Source organism: Mobula birostris, chromosome 6 (assembly GCF_030028105.1).
Source record: "Mobula birostris isolate sMobBir1 chromosome 6, sMobBir1.hap1, whole genome shotgun sequence".
Classification (NCBI taxonomy): domain Eukaryota; kingdom Metazoa; phylum Chordata; class Chondrichthyes; order Myliobatiformes; family Myliobatidae; genus Mobula; species Mobula birostris.
In genome coordinates this window covers 50,638,515-50,653,470 of record NC_092375.1, presented here as the reverse complement: position 1 = coordinate 50,653,470, position 14,956 = coordinate 50,638,515, and the positions used below count along the sequence as shown (strand labels likewise).

The following is a 14,956-nucleotide window of genomic DNA, read 5'->3' as shown; positions in this document are numbered from 1 at the left end:
TTGGGGACCTGTCTGTGTTTGTGGGTGGGATAGAGGCTTGTTTTGTTGTTGTTGTCATTTTGTTTTGTTGTTGCTGCTGATTGTGCTGCTTTGCTGAATTAGGTGTGCTTGCTGTGTTGGCACCAGAGTGTGTAGTGACACTTACAAGCTGCCCCCAACATATTCATGGGTGTGTTGGTTGTTAGTGCAAAAAAAAGCACTTCTCACTATATTTTAATGTACACATAATAAATGGATTTGAACCTCATTTTGTGGTCAGTTGGCTGTAACTTGTAGGGTACAGTAGGGATTGCTGCTGGAATCTCAGCATCTAAGTCTTCATCAATAACTTAGATGGGGCACCAAGTGTAACATATCCAAATTTGGAGATGATAGAAAGCTGGGGTGAGGTGGGTTGTGAAGATGATGTACTGTACATATAAAGGCTTGAGACTAAATAAATGAGGAAAGGACAAGGCAAATGCTACGTATTGTGAGGTCATCCATTTTCCTGAAATAGAAAAGTAGAGTGCTTTTTAAGTGGTGAGAGATTGAAAAAGGTTTTCATGTTCAGAGACCTAGTTGTCCTCTGCCTTAATAACTGAAAGCTAATCTGCAGGTTCAGCAAACAATTAAGAATGCAAAATACATATTAGCCTTTATTTTAAAGAAGATTTGAATTCAAAAGAAAAGACATCTTACTTTAATCATATAGTTCCTGGCTGAAGCCATGCCTGGAAAAATAATAGCAGGTCTGGTCTCTCTACCTATGAAATACTATATCTGTGATGGCAGGAATACATTAAATGTTCTCTGGATTAATTCCCGTGATGAGTTGAACTTCACAAGATTTAAACAGATTGAACCTATAAAGTTAAGAAAATTCCAAGATAATCACAATGAAACAAACATTTGGAGATGCTGGGATGATTGTTTTCCAATCTTTAGTGTCTAAAAGTAGAGGCATAGTCTTAAAGTACAAGTCAGTCATTGAGGACAAATGATCAAAGGCTTAGTCAGGGATAAGTTTTAGCTGAGAGGGCAGGGAGATGGGGCATTTTAGAGAATTTCATAAATTTCACCTAGAATTTGAGTGAGGCCTCTGTCGGTCAGATTGGTCCTAGCTGTCTAGATATGCAAGCCTGGGCAGTACGATATGGAGAGCGAACTGTTGCCCATATAACAAGCTCCCCCTCTCCATGCATCTGATGAACCCAAAAGAATGGCAGGGATTGATACAGTTTGGTACCAGAAGCATTGTAGGAGTTGCCAGTCAGTACTGAGCTCAATGTAGGACTGCCATAGGGACTCCAGCTCCAGATTTTTCCCTAGGGGTCTACCCTTGAAGCCTTCCCTGTGAGTTGGTATAGTCACAGGGCAGCGGAGGTTTGAGATCAGAGTTTTCCTTCTAGATGAGGTGCCAGCCATGGATGACAAAGCGACTGGTTTTAAGGAGCCAGTAACCCACCTTTGCCCCTTCTGTCAGTAGAAATGGGTCCGCTGGGCTTAGAACTAAGCCACACGCGAAGGCCAGGTACTGGACTTGGTTGTCAGAGGCTATTTGAAGCGCATGTCATTGAGAGCATCTATAGGTAGTGGGAGCTTGTCCCCATTACCATCCCCAGCTATAACAACCTTAAGGAATTTAGTGGATTTAGGGGAAATCATTCTGTGCATTTAATGTCCTTGGCTTTAATTTCCATTAAGATGATGGCACACTTAATTGCAGCAGCCTCCCCGGGTCCAACAAATGGTGTAAATGTTTTCTTGTGATCATACAACCCTGCTGGACATTGGTAATACAAAATACTGTAAGTCCAGTTCATTAGTTTATTGGTGAAACCGACAGCAGTGTCCCCTGTTGCAGCCACCTAGGGGAAGAGGTATAGGAGACAACTGTGGCACAGCAGGTGCTCTGGAATCCATGCTGGGTTTGGGTCTGGTCCCTGCAGTCCAGCTCTCCCGTCAATGCTGCGCTGCAGATTTTGCTCTCTGGAAGACCAAGAACTGCACCTAGCGATTCCTCATCTCACACTGCCTTAGTGTGCAGCAGACACAGTGTGAGATGAGGAACTGCTAGGTGCTTGTTCTTGCAGAAACGTGGCTCAAGAACAACAACCCATGCACCATCAATCTTCAGGCCTTGCCACTCAGGGGCTTGTGCAAGGATTATTTTGTTCTATTGTAACCACATGTGCTGTATATATTGTATTTTACATCTTGGCGCCAGAGGAATGATGTTTCATTTAGCTCTATACATACATATAGTTGAATGACAATTGAACCTGAACTTGCATGTAAGGAAACTGAAAGGAGAATTCTGGAATTTCTCCTATCTTTTATTTATAGTGACAAATAATGATGATTATTCTCATGTATGTTTTGATATTTCATACATTACTGTTCTAGCACCTCGACTCAGAATTGGGAAAAATGGATTACTGGAAGAAACAAAATGGTTGCGATGAATGGAAGGGAATAGAGTTATGTTTGCAGTGTTATAATTGATTCTTGTTGATCAGGTTCACAGGAAATTATTGATAATTTGAGTGGTGTATCTTTTCTGCCATGAAATTAAATGCTGTCTTCATTACTGGGTCGATAAGGTAAGAAAGGCGGGGAGGGTGCATTGACAATAACTTTCAATGCATTCCTTCAAATAGACTCAAAAAAAATCTTGTTTGCAGTTTTGTAATGACTTTTTTTTTCACTTTGCAGGAGACATCATCTTTAGGCAGTTTCTATCATAGGATTTGCAGAAGACCAGCCGGCATTCTAGGAACTCAAAATAACCTTTCTATTATTTGTGGTGCATAAATTTTTGTCATTCATTTGTGCAATAAAGAGTAGCTTCTTATTACATTGAACATAAAGGCTCTTAAGATGCTGGAGACTGCAATAGTCTATTTACTTGGTCAACTTAATGGAATTCATACTGTGATACAACAAGTACCATAATTGTTTTATGTGGCCCTGCATGTAGAAACAGGAGTTTTATGGGGATGGGGTTTGCAAGTGGATGGAGGCTGTTCAGTACTGTCACTGGAATTTCTCATACAGTATCTTTTATTTATAGTGACAAATATTGATAACTATCTCATGTAGATTTTCAGGTTATGATTCAATTCATACACAACTATTGTTCTGTCATATGGACTTAGAAATGGGGAAAACGGAAATACAGTATATTAGTATTAATGTAGGGCTTGAAGGGAAAGGAAATGTGATTTCCCTGAATCTAAACTACAATTCAAGTTTTGTAATTATGATGTCATTAAACATTACTGCTTATGGCACTGTATGTAGCCTCCTGTCCTTTGTAAAATGTAGTTACACAGGTTGTTATGTGAACCTAGTTAATAATATTGCTTCAATTTAAAGTATTTGTATGTTAGCATTTACACTGTAAGTAGAAGGCTGTTAATCAACCATTAACTTTAATTTTTTTTCATTGCCTTATGTAGCAATAGATGATTCCACAAAACAGGTTATTTAATAAGATGGGATAGTGCTAAGCAAGTCAAAAGAACAATGCAAAAGGAAATTGTAGTTGAAAATGAAGTATTTTAAATTTGCCACCAACCAGCATGCCAACATGACTGCAACATTGTGTGCTTTTGTGAGTTCTGTATTAATAAAATCTATTAATTACAATTATTTCCAGATCACTTTTTATGGTTACCATGCTGTGAATTATACATATAAAGGTATAATTTTTCCTTTGATACAAATTCTAAACCTCATTTAATCACACTCTTTTAAAGCTATTGATTAAAATTGTGAGATTATGCAGCCAAAATAATTTTAAGGTTTCATTTTCAAGATCTGGTAGGTTAATTCTTAACTTGGAGATTAAGTTAGATTAATCTGTGTTTTGGATTCTCCAATGTAGGGAAGACTGCATTCTGAGCACTGGATATAGTGTAAATGGAGAAAGTACAAGGGAATCACTGCTTCAGCCTGAAGGAATGCTCAAGTCCAGACATGGTGGGAAGGGAAGAGGTAAAAGGGCAAGAATGAAAAATTTTCTGTTGTATGGGATGGTGCTGTGACACGAGGTTCGGTGTCACAAACTAACACGTTAGAGGTGACAGTTCATCAAATGGGATGTGAAAAGTAGGCAACACACAAGTCCAATCTTTCAATAATGCATTTTAAATCTGAAGAATCAAAACTGTTAATATTTTAAGGGGTAACTTTGAGCCACTGGATCAGAGAGTGAGTAATATAACATCTCTTTACCAGTAAGGAGGAGAAAACCAACCACATATTGTAAATCTAACATTGATAGTGCATGAATTTCCATTTGATACAGTAGATAAAGTCTCATCATATTGGATTGGCTCTGGTGGAGTGACCCAGCGCTCCCAGTACTGCAATATTGACTGGATATCTCACAGCTTCAGGATATAAGACCATAAGATATAGGAGCAGAGGTAGGCCATTCAGCCCATCAAGTCTGTTCCGCCGTTCAATCATGGGCTGATCCAATTCTTCCAGACAGCCCCACTCCCCTGCCTTCTCCCCACACCCTTTGATGCTCTGGCTAATCAAGAACCTATCTATCTCTGCCTTAAATACACCCAATGACTTGGCCTCCACAGCCGCTCATGGCAACAAATGCCACAGATTTACCACCCTCTGACTAAAGTAATTTCTCTGCATCTCTATTCTAAATGGGTGTCCTTCAATCCTGAAGTTGTGCCCTCTTGTCCTGGACTCCTCTACCATGGAAAATAACTTTGTCATATCTAATCTGTTCAGGCCTTTTAACATTTGGAATGTTTCTATGACCTCTCCCCTCATCTCCTGAACTCCAAGGAATACATCCCAAGAGCTGCCAGACGTCCCTCATATGGTAACCCTTTTATTCCTGGAATTATTCTCGTGAATCTTCTCCCATGTCAGTATATGCTTTCTAAAATAAGGAGCCCAAAACTCCACACAATACTCCAAGTGTGGTATTACGAGTGCCCTATAGAGCTTCAACATCACATCCCTAGTCTTATGTATATTCTGTAGAAATGAATGCCAACATTGCATTTGCCTTCTTCACCACTGACTCAACCTGGAGGTTAACCTTTAGGGTATCCTGCACAAAGACTCCCAAGTCTCTTTGCATCTCTGCATTTTGAGTTCTCTGCCCATCTAAATAATAGTCTGCCCGTTTATTTCTTCCACCAAAGTGCACGACCGTACAATTTCCAACATTGTATTTCAACTTATTGCTGATCACTTTAGTACATTGCTGTATTGGACCATGGTCCATTGATAGAAAGACCTGTAACCATTGAATAATTCCTTCCACTTCAGTCGAATCATGCCCAAAAGGATTTATTATTAAACAGACCAGTTTACTTCTATTAACAAAAAAAAAAGTCTTTTTGAAATTATTTGCAAGTGGTTACTAGAACAGTGTCTGGAATTCCAGCTTCTGTTACTTTGAAGTGCTGAACTGGACAGGAAAGCAGGACACAGATTGGTGAAGCCCGTTGTGCAGATTTTCAAACAGATAATTTGATTCATGGTATCGTTTCCAGCTCATGCTCCCTGGTTGGAAATGGCAATTTCTGTTCCTGGGAAATTCTGAGCTGACAGTGAAGCCAGGCTACAGGGTACAAGATGCTGAAACCAATGGTGCAGGTTGTCATATAGATACAGTACTTTGTTTCACCATATTTTCGATTCTTTCTGGCTCCAGAGCATTGGCAATGGCAAAACTATGCAAACTCTTTAACAAGGCATCTGAGGTAGTCTATCGCTTGCACTGTGTCCTTTTAGTTCTAATGATAAATCCTTCTCACTGTCTTGAGATTTCTTTAAAATCTTTGTCTGTTTTGCTCTATTGGATGACCAAAGAATCTTTAATTCTAAGAATGTACCCAACGAGGCACCTGGGATCTTTTCCTTGTACCACTATGCTTCACAACTTCAATTTAAGTTGTGTGGCCTGGCTCATTTGCTGCTGTACTGTACTTCATAATGAATGGACTCTTGCTCCATCCCCAACAAGAGAAAATCAGCAGATGCTGAAAATCCGAGCAACACCCACAAAATACTGGAGGAACTCAGCAGGCCAGGCAGCATCTATGGAAAAGAGTACAGTTGACATTTCCGGCCAAAATGTCAACTGTACTCTTTTCTAAGATGCTGCCTGGCCTGCTGAGTTCCCCCAGCATTTTGTGTGTATTGCTCCATCCCTTTTGGTATTACAGTCTTGTCTCCAGCTATTTGATTCTCCTCAAAGTTCAATATTATATTTATTCCATCCTATCTTTGTTCAAAGTGCTTAACTTTCCCTCACAATGATTATTTGCTGTGCTCGTCTTTCTCTTGACGAATTGAGAGAGGTTCTGAGTGTGACTGATTCCACCCTGCACCATCTCCAACCCCAGCCAACCTAATATCATTTTCTTGATTCACAGTCTTTAGAAGGACTGAGCTGGACATGAAAGCAGGACACTGGCTGGTGAAACCAGTTGTGCAGGTTTTCAACTGGATACTTTGATTCATAGTATTGTTGAATCTTTCCTGTTCAAATGTTCCCTGACTGGAAATGGCAGTTTCTGTTCCTGTGAAATTCTGAGTTGACAGTGAAGGTGAAGAGTGCCGAATCCAATGGTGCAGGTTTTCGTATGGATACTTTGTTTCACCATATTATTCTTTCCTCCTCCAGACAGTGGCGTATCTAAGGTATGGCACGTGCCCTGGGCGCCACTTGGCAGGGGGCGCCACTGAGCAGTTTCTATTAAAGTCAGACAAGCCATCCTGGGATAGTGAAAAAAGAATTTTCTTCAGATGTGTGATCTGTCTTTGATTATCATGGGTGAGAGCATTAGGATGGCCTTATTTCAGAGCATTGTGTAAGAAGACCATGAAATGTTTCTTCACGAAGAAGAAGGAAAGTGGAGCTGAAGGACGGAAGAGACGAAAGTTGGAGGCAGAGGAAACCAAGAAGTCGAGCAAGTCCTTCATACCTTTCTTTGAAAAGCCCGGAACAAGTAGTTCGACACGTTCCATGGAGTCGCCTGCACCTGCTACATGTTTGTTAGAATCCGAAGGTGGATCAAGTACAAATGTGTCACAAACCGAGGAGGAAGTCAAGTCAGATAAATCCAAGTATGATGAGATTAAGAGTGAGGCTGCCACAGAGGACGTGGATGTCATGTGAACATGGAGGGGAAGACAATGGTGGTGGTGGTGGTGATGTTGAGTTTATTGACGAAATTTTACCTGATGAGATTGAACCTGACAACACTGAACCTAGTGAACTGGATGGTGTCAAAGAGCCTCGAACTGTCATACCAGAAGTGATTGAACAGCATGACATTGGACTTCCGAAGTTCGACAAGGAGGAAAAGCAATTCTGCCTGACGTGTTGAGAACAGAAATAATAAAGCTGGATTCGAAGTATTTCCAGAACAGTGAGGGGCCTTTCCTACCGACAAATAACTGCTCAATGAACAAAACTTAGTTCAAGAGGAAATTGGGAAATGGTCATGGTGAGGAAGTGACTCGCTCATGGCTGGTCTATTCCCCTTCTAAAAAGTCTGCATTTTGTATCTGTTGTCTTCTCTATTGTCAGACCATCAATCCTCATTGGAGCAGGAAAGTGGATTCAACTGGTGGAAAGCACCTGAAAGGATTAGTGTTCATGAAACTGCCAAGAATCATCGGGAATGCTTCACACAGCGGAAAGAAATTTAGCTGGAAACATGTTCGACTCGACTCCTGATCAGGCACACCGTGAGCAGATGTCAGAAGTACTGAGGTATGTGGAAGTTGATTTTGAGAGGAAAACAGTCCGTGTTAGAGAGTCCTTCCTTAGTTTTATCCAGATAAGCCAGAAAGATGCTGAGAGCTTGGTCGAAGACATCTTGAAACAGCCGGAGAAGAACGAAATGGAGCTACAAGATTGTTGGTCACAGTGCTATGACAACGCTGCTATGATGGATGGACACAGAAGTGGTGTTCATCAAAGAATAAGTGAGAAAAACAACCTGGCAGTGTTTGTGAATTGCGACAATCGCTCACTCAACTTGATGGGTGTACATGCAGCCAAGCAGGATACAATGATGGTCATGTTTTTTTTGAACCATCAAAGCTCTCTATGTGTTTTTCTCTCGTTCAACACAGCACTGGGAAAAACTCAAAAATGCCATGCCTCTGGTTGTTAAATTGGAATCCAAAACCAGGTGGGGTGCAAGTACAGAAGCAGTGAAGCCCGTCAACAAGTACCTTGAGGAGATACTTCAAGTTCTCCAGGACACGATAAACAATGAAAACGAGACCAGTGAAACAAGAAGTGATGCAAGGCAGCTGTACAACCGCATGTTGAGTTAAGATTTTCTGATTTTGCTAGGATTTTGGAACAAAGTACTCATTCGCATTGACCATATTCAAAAGAGGCTGCAGGATCCTAGCATGAACTTCCACGACGCTGCCCTGGATTTGAAAGCCCCCCCCCCACCCCCGAGATCATTTTTATGATGAAAGAGAAGTGTTGATCAGTGAGTCACTCGAAGGAAGAGTCTGTCTCTGTCAAGAATGGAATATTGAAGTTGAAAGATGTCAGAGACAAAAGAAACGAATGGCTGATGAGAACTCAAGAGACGCTGGGTTAACAGCTAAGGGGGAAATGGAAAGAGTCATGAAGGGAACACTCGACCCTCTTTACAGAGAAATGGATGAAAGGTTCGCTCGTTTGCATGACACTGATGCCAAGTTTGGGTTCCTTCTCGATGTCGAGGGACCGTGTTACGGCGCCAACAGTAACGACCTAAAGAAGAAGTGCGAAAGTTTGGGTGAATTGTACAGCTCTGATGTTGATGGACGGCAGCTATATGAAGCAATTTTGGATTGCAGAATGTTGCTATCAAGGCGAGTCAACATGAAAATATCAAGACCTGAAGAGTTTCTTGAATTTATTCAACCAACACACACAAAAACTGCTGGTGAACGCAGCAGGCCAGGCAGCGTCTATAGGAAGAGGTACAGTTGACGTTTCGGGCCAAGACCCTTTGTCAGGACTAACTGAAAGAAGAGATAGTAAGAGATTTGAAAGTGGGAAGGGGAGGGGGAGATCTGAAATGATAGAAGACAGGAGGGGACGATCTAAGAGCTGGAAAGTTGATTGGCAAAAGGGATATCAGACTGGAGAAGGAAGAGGATCATGGGATGGGAAGCCTGGGGAGAGAGAGAAGGGGGGAGGGGAGCCTGGAGGGTGGAAGGCAGGCAAGGAGTTACAGTGAGAGGGACAGGGAGAGAAAGAGAGAGAGGTAAAAAGAGGGGAGGAAGAAAAAATATATTAAATAATATATTTAATTCTACCTCTACCTTGCCGAGGCACAGTGTCAACTCGCGGATACCTCCTCTTATTTACCCCTAGATCATGACTCCACTAAGGAGCACCAGGTCATTGTCTCCCACACCATCACTAACTTTATCAGCTCAGGGAATCTCCCATCCACTGCTACCAACCTTATAGTTCTCACACCCCGCACTTCCCATTTCTACCTCCTACCCAAGATCCACAAAACTGCCTGCCCAGGTAGACCCATTGTCTCAGCTTGATCCTGCCCCACCGAACTCATTTCTGCATACCTCGACACTGTTTTATCCCCCCCTTGTTCAATCCCTTCCCACCTATGTTCGTGACGTTTCTCACGCTCTGAACCTTTTCAATGATTTTAAGTTCCCTGGCTCCCACCGCTTTATTTTCACCGTGGATGTTCAGTCCCTATATGCCTCCATCCCCCATCAGGAAGGTCTCAAAGCTCTCCACTTCTTTTTGGATTCCAGACCTAACCAGTTCCCCTCTACCACCACTCTCCTCCGTCTAGCAGAATTAGTCCTTACTCTTAACAATTTCTCCTTTGGCTCCTCCCACTTCCTCCAGACTAAAGGTGTAGCTATGGGCACCCGTATGGGTCCTAGCTATGCCTGCCTTTTTGTTGGCTTTGTGGAACAATCTATGTTCCGAACCTATTCTGGTATCTGTCCCCCACTTTTCCTTCTCTACATCGACGACTGCATTGGCGCTGCTTCCTGCACGCATGCTGAGCTCGTTGACTTCATTAACTTTTCCTCCAACTTTCACCCTGCCCTCAAGTTTACCTGGTCCATTTCCGACACCTCCCTCCCCTTTCTTGATCTTTCTGTCTCTATCTCTGGAGACAGCTTATCTACTGATGTCTACTATAAGCCTACTGACTCTCACAGCGACCCGGACTATTCCTCTTCTCACCCTGTCTCTTGCAAAAATGCCATCCCGTTCTCGCAATTCCTCCATCTCCGCCGCATCTGCTCTCAGGATGAGGCTTTTCATTCCAGGACGAGGGAGATGTCCTCCTTTTTTAAAGAAAGGGGCTTCCCTTCCTCCACCATCAACTCACGCACATGTGCTCTCACCCCATCCTCCCGCCACCCCACTAGGAATAGGGTTCCCCTTGTCCTCACCTACCACCCCACCGGCCTCCGGGTCCAACATATAATTCTCTGTAACTTCCGCCACCTCCAACAGGATCCCACCACCAAGCACATCTTTCCCTCCCCCCCTTTCTGCTTTCCGCAGGGATCGCTCCCTACGCGACTCCCTTGTCCATTCATTCCACCCCCCCATCCCTCCCCACCGATCTCCCTCCTGGCACTTATCCTTGTAGGCGGAACAAGTGCTACACATGCCCTTACACTTCCTCCCTCACCACCATTCAGGACTCCAGACAGTCCTTCCAGGTGAGGCGACACTTCACCTGTGAGTCGGCTGGGGTGATATACTGCGTCCGGTGCTCCCGGTGCGGCCTTCTATATATTGGCGAGACCCGACGCAGGCTGGGAGACTGTTTTGCTGAACGCTCTGTCCGCCAGAGAAAGCAAGATCTCTCAGTGGCCACACATTTTAATTCCATGTCCCATTCCCATTCTGATATGTCTATCCACGGTCTCCTCTACTGTAAAGATGAAGCCACATTCAGGTTGGAGGAACCACACCTTATATTCCATCTGGGTAGCCTCCAACCTGATGGCATGAATACTGACTTCTCAAACTTCCACTAATGCCCCACCTCCCCTTCGTACCCCATCCGTTATTTATTTATTTAATATATCCCCCCCCCGCCCTTTTTCTCTCTTTTCTCCCTCTGTCCCTCTCACTATAACTCCTTGCCCGCTCTCCACCCTTCAGGCTCCCCTTCCCACTTCTCTCTCTCCCCAGGCTTCCCGTCCCATGATCCTCTCCTCTCTCCAGTCTGGTATCCCTTTTGCCAATCAACTTTCCAGCTCTTAGATCCACCCCTCCCCTCCTGTCTTCTCCTATCATTTCGGATCTCCCCCTCCCTCTCCCACATCTCTTACTATCTCTTCTTTCAGATGGTCCTGACGAAGGGTCCCAGCCCGAAACGTCGACTATACCTCTTCCTATAGATGCTGTCTGGCCTGCTGCGTTGACCAGCATTTTTTGTGTGTGTTGCTTGAATTTCCAGCATCTGCAGATTTCCTCGTGTCTGCGTTCTTGAATTTATTGTTCAGTATGGAGATGAGAGCGTCTTCCCCAATCTTTGCATTGCTATTCAGATAATTCTAACCATCGCAGTTTCCATCACCAACTGTGAGAGATCATTCAGCAAGTTAAAACTAATACTTTCATATTTGAGAGCCTCCATGGGTCAAGCAGACTCTGTGATCTTGCTCTGCTGAGTGTAGAAAGAGAAGAAACTGAAAAAACTGACTTTGATTACATCATAGACCAATTTGCATTAGTGAAAGCAAGGAAGATGCAATTATAATTTTCATGTAGTGCCATAATTTGTTAATTAAAAGATTAACGAGCTTGACTTGTATTTTTGAGCTGAAATTATGGTAAAGTTATCTAAAAGATGGGTGTCAGATGTTTGGACAGGGGCGCAATATCAGTGCTTGCCATAGACGCTATTTTCCGTAGATACACCCCTGGCTCCAGAGCATTGCCAACAGCAAAACTACGCAAACTCTTTGATGGGGAACCTGCAAGATGGCACCGCCAGTCAACAGTGACGTTTTGCAGACAGCTCACTAAGCTACTCTAATGGTTATACTTCTGAACTGTGATCACTGCCCACTGCCTGCAATTTCCTTTTTAAGAATGTTCCTTTAAACAACTAAACAATCTGGTGCTCTTGTGATCTCATGGGGGATTCAACGAGCTGAACTGTCAAGAGTGAAGGTATGGCTAGGGCAGCCGTCGATGAGGGTGGACGCTGTGTCGAGGACTGAGAGTGGAAGACGAACCTATGGTCAGCTCCGTTACTCCACACTGATTAAAGTGTCCAGCAAGGTTACATTTGTTGAGAAGGGTGGAAAATGAACAGATCTCTGTCTCTCTTCTTGATACCACTGTCGAGCAGGAGGTGCAGGAGTCTTGGGTCCCCAAGCTGCCAGGTTCAGGAGCAATTGTTGCCCTGCACTCACTGGGCTCCTGGACAGCCTTCATTTGCCTTTGTGTTGAATAACCTCTGCAGCTCTGGACAGATTTTTGAGGGCCCTGCAGTTCACATAGAACATAGAACATAGAATAGTACAGCACATTACAGGCCTTTCGGCCCACAATGTTGTGCCGACCCTCAAACCCTGCCTCCCATATAAGCCCCCACCTTAGATTCCTACATATACCTGTCTAGTAGTCTCTTAAACTTCACTAGTGTACCTGCCTCCATCACTGACTCAGGCAGTACATTCCACGCACCAACCACTCTCTGAGTAAAAAACCTTCCTCTAATATCCCCATTGAACTTCCCACCCCTTACCTTAAAGCCATGTCCTCTTGTATTGAGCAGTGGTGCCCTGGGGAAGAGGCGCTGGCTATCCACTCTATCTATTCCTCTTATTATCTTGTACATCTCTATCATGTCTCCTCTCATCCTCCTTCTCTCCAAAGAGTAAAGCCTTAGCTCCCTTAATCCCTGATCATAATCCATACTTTCTAAACCAGGCAGCATCCTGGTAAATCTCCTCTGTACCCTTTTCAATGCTTCCACATCCTTCCTATAGTGAGGTGACCAGAACTGGACACAATACTCCAAGTGTGGCCTAACCAGAGTTTTATAGAGCTGCATCATTACATCGCGACTCTTAAACTCTATCCTTCGACTTATGAAAGCTAACACCCCATAAGCTTTCTTAACTACCCTATCCACCTGTGAGGCAACTTTCAGGGATCTGTGGACATGTACCCCAAGATTCCTCTGCTCCTCCACACTACCAAGTATCTTGCCATTTACTTTGTACTCTGCCTTGGAGTTTGTCCTTCCAAAGTGTACCACCTCACACTTCTCCGGGTTGAACTTCATCTGCCACTTCTCAGCCCACTTCTGCATCCTATCAATGTCTCTCTGCAATCTTTGACAATCCTCTACACTATCTACAACACCACCAACCTTTGTGTCGTCTGCAAACTTGCCAACCCACCCTTCTACCCCCACATCCCGGTCGTTAATAAAAATCACGAAAAGTAGATGTCCCAGAACAGATCCTTGTGGGACACCACTAGTCACAATCCTCCAATCTGAATGTACTCCCTTCACCACCACCCTCTTCCTTCTGCAGGCAAGCCAATCCTGAATCCACCTAACAGTTCACGTAACAGTTTTTTCGATAATTTTTTTCAATATTAGTGTGAATTCACCTCTTTTGCAGATTGGATATGTGGTGGCTTTGTTGTGTGTGTTTTTAGTGAATTCTATTGTGTTTCTTTGTTTTTGTGAGTGCCTGCAAGAAGATGTATCTCAAGGCTGTAGATGATATATATACTTCGATAACAAATCTGAAATTTGAATTTTGATGGCCTCCATTTCTTCAAGTCTATTGCGCACAGTGTGTCCTTTCAGTGCTAACGATAAACCTATCTCTCTGTCTTGTGAGAGTTATTTGGATCTTCATCTGTTTTTCCCTTTTGGATAGTCAAAGAATCTTGATTTCTCCTTTTGATTTGAGTGTTTAAACACCAGATGTTTCCAGATAGCAGCCCCGGGAAACGTTCCTAGTAAAGCATGTAGTGAGCTCTTGAATCCTTGACTTGTACCACTTTGCTTCAAAGGGGCCCTTGCTCTATTCTTTCTGGCTTTCTGGACTTATCTCCGGCTATTTGGTTTTCCCCAATGTTCAATGTTGTGGGTACTATATCTATAATGACGACACTGTTCAGTACTCAGACCAGCTTATTCCACCCTATCCTTGTTCAAATTGCTTGACTCTCCCTTGCAACAATCAGTTGCAAATAAATAAGGTAGAGCGATATTTAACCTTAGCAAAGTCATACTTTCTACTTCAAGCTTTACGTAGCTCATCTACGTAGACAAGTATGAGATGGGGCAGAAATGCTATTGTTTGCAAATTTAAATAAAACAATGCAGAAATACACAAAACGTTGGAGGAACTCAGCAGGTCAGGCAGCATCTATGGAAATGAACAAACAGTTGACATTTTGGGCCATGGCCCTTCTTCAAGAACGGAAAAGAAGGGGAAAGATGCCAAAATAAAAAAGGTGGGGGAGGGGAAAGACGATAGCTAGAAGGTGATAAGTGAACCCAGATGGATAGGGAAGATAAAGGGCTGGAAAGGAAGGAATCTGATAGGAGAGAAGAGTGGACCATAGGAGAAAGAGGAGGAGGAGGAGGCCCAGGGGAGGTGATAGACAGGTAAGAAGAGCTAAGAGGCCAGAGTGGGGAGTAGAAAAAGAGGGGAGGAAGAGAGAAAAATATTCTTTTACCAGAAGGAGAAATAGCTATTTATACCATCAGGTTGGAGGCTGGACAGACAGAATATGGATGTGTGACATCCAGGCTGGAATCTGTGCTGCCACCCAGTGTTCACTCGGCAGAAGACAAGCTGTATTGTGGTCAACCGCAGATTTCCGTGACATTCATGGCCTCAGGATCTGGACTTTTTTTTTGCATGGCTATATTTTGCAGACAGCTTACAAGAGCTTTCTATCTTGTATGTGCTG

The 14,956-nt window shown here is 43.3% G+C and overlaps 1 protein-coding gene across 1 annotated transcript in view; it reads left to right on the top strand.

Moving 5' to 3' along the window:
- tspan7 (tetraspanin 7) overlaps positions 1 to 3,633 on the top strand; it is a 100,936-nt gene extending 97,303 nt beyond the window's left edge. The window contains exon 8 of the mRNA XM_072260479.1: positions 2,698 to 3,633. The gene's annotated coding sequence lies outside the window, so the exon portion shown is untranslated. The remainder of the gene's footprint in view (positions 1 to 2,697) is intronic.
- Positions 3,634 to 14,956: the final 11,323 nt, after the last annotated feature.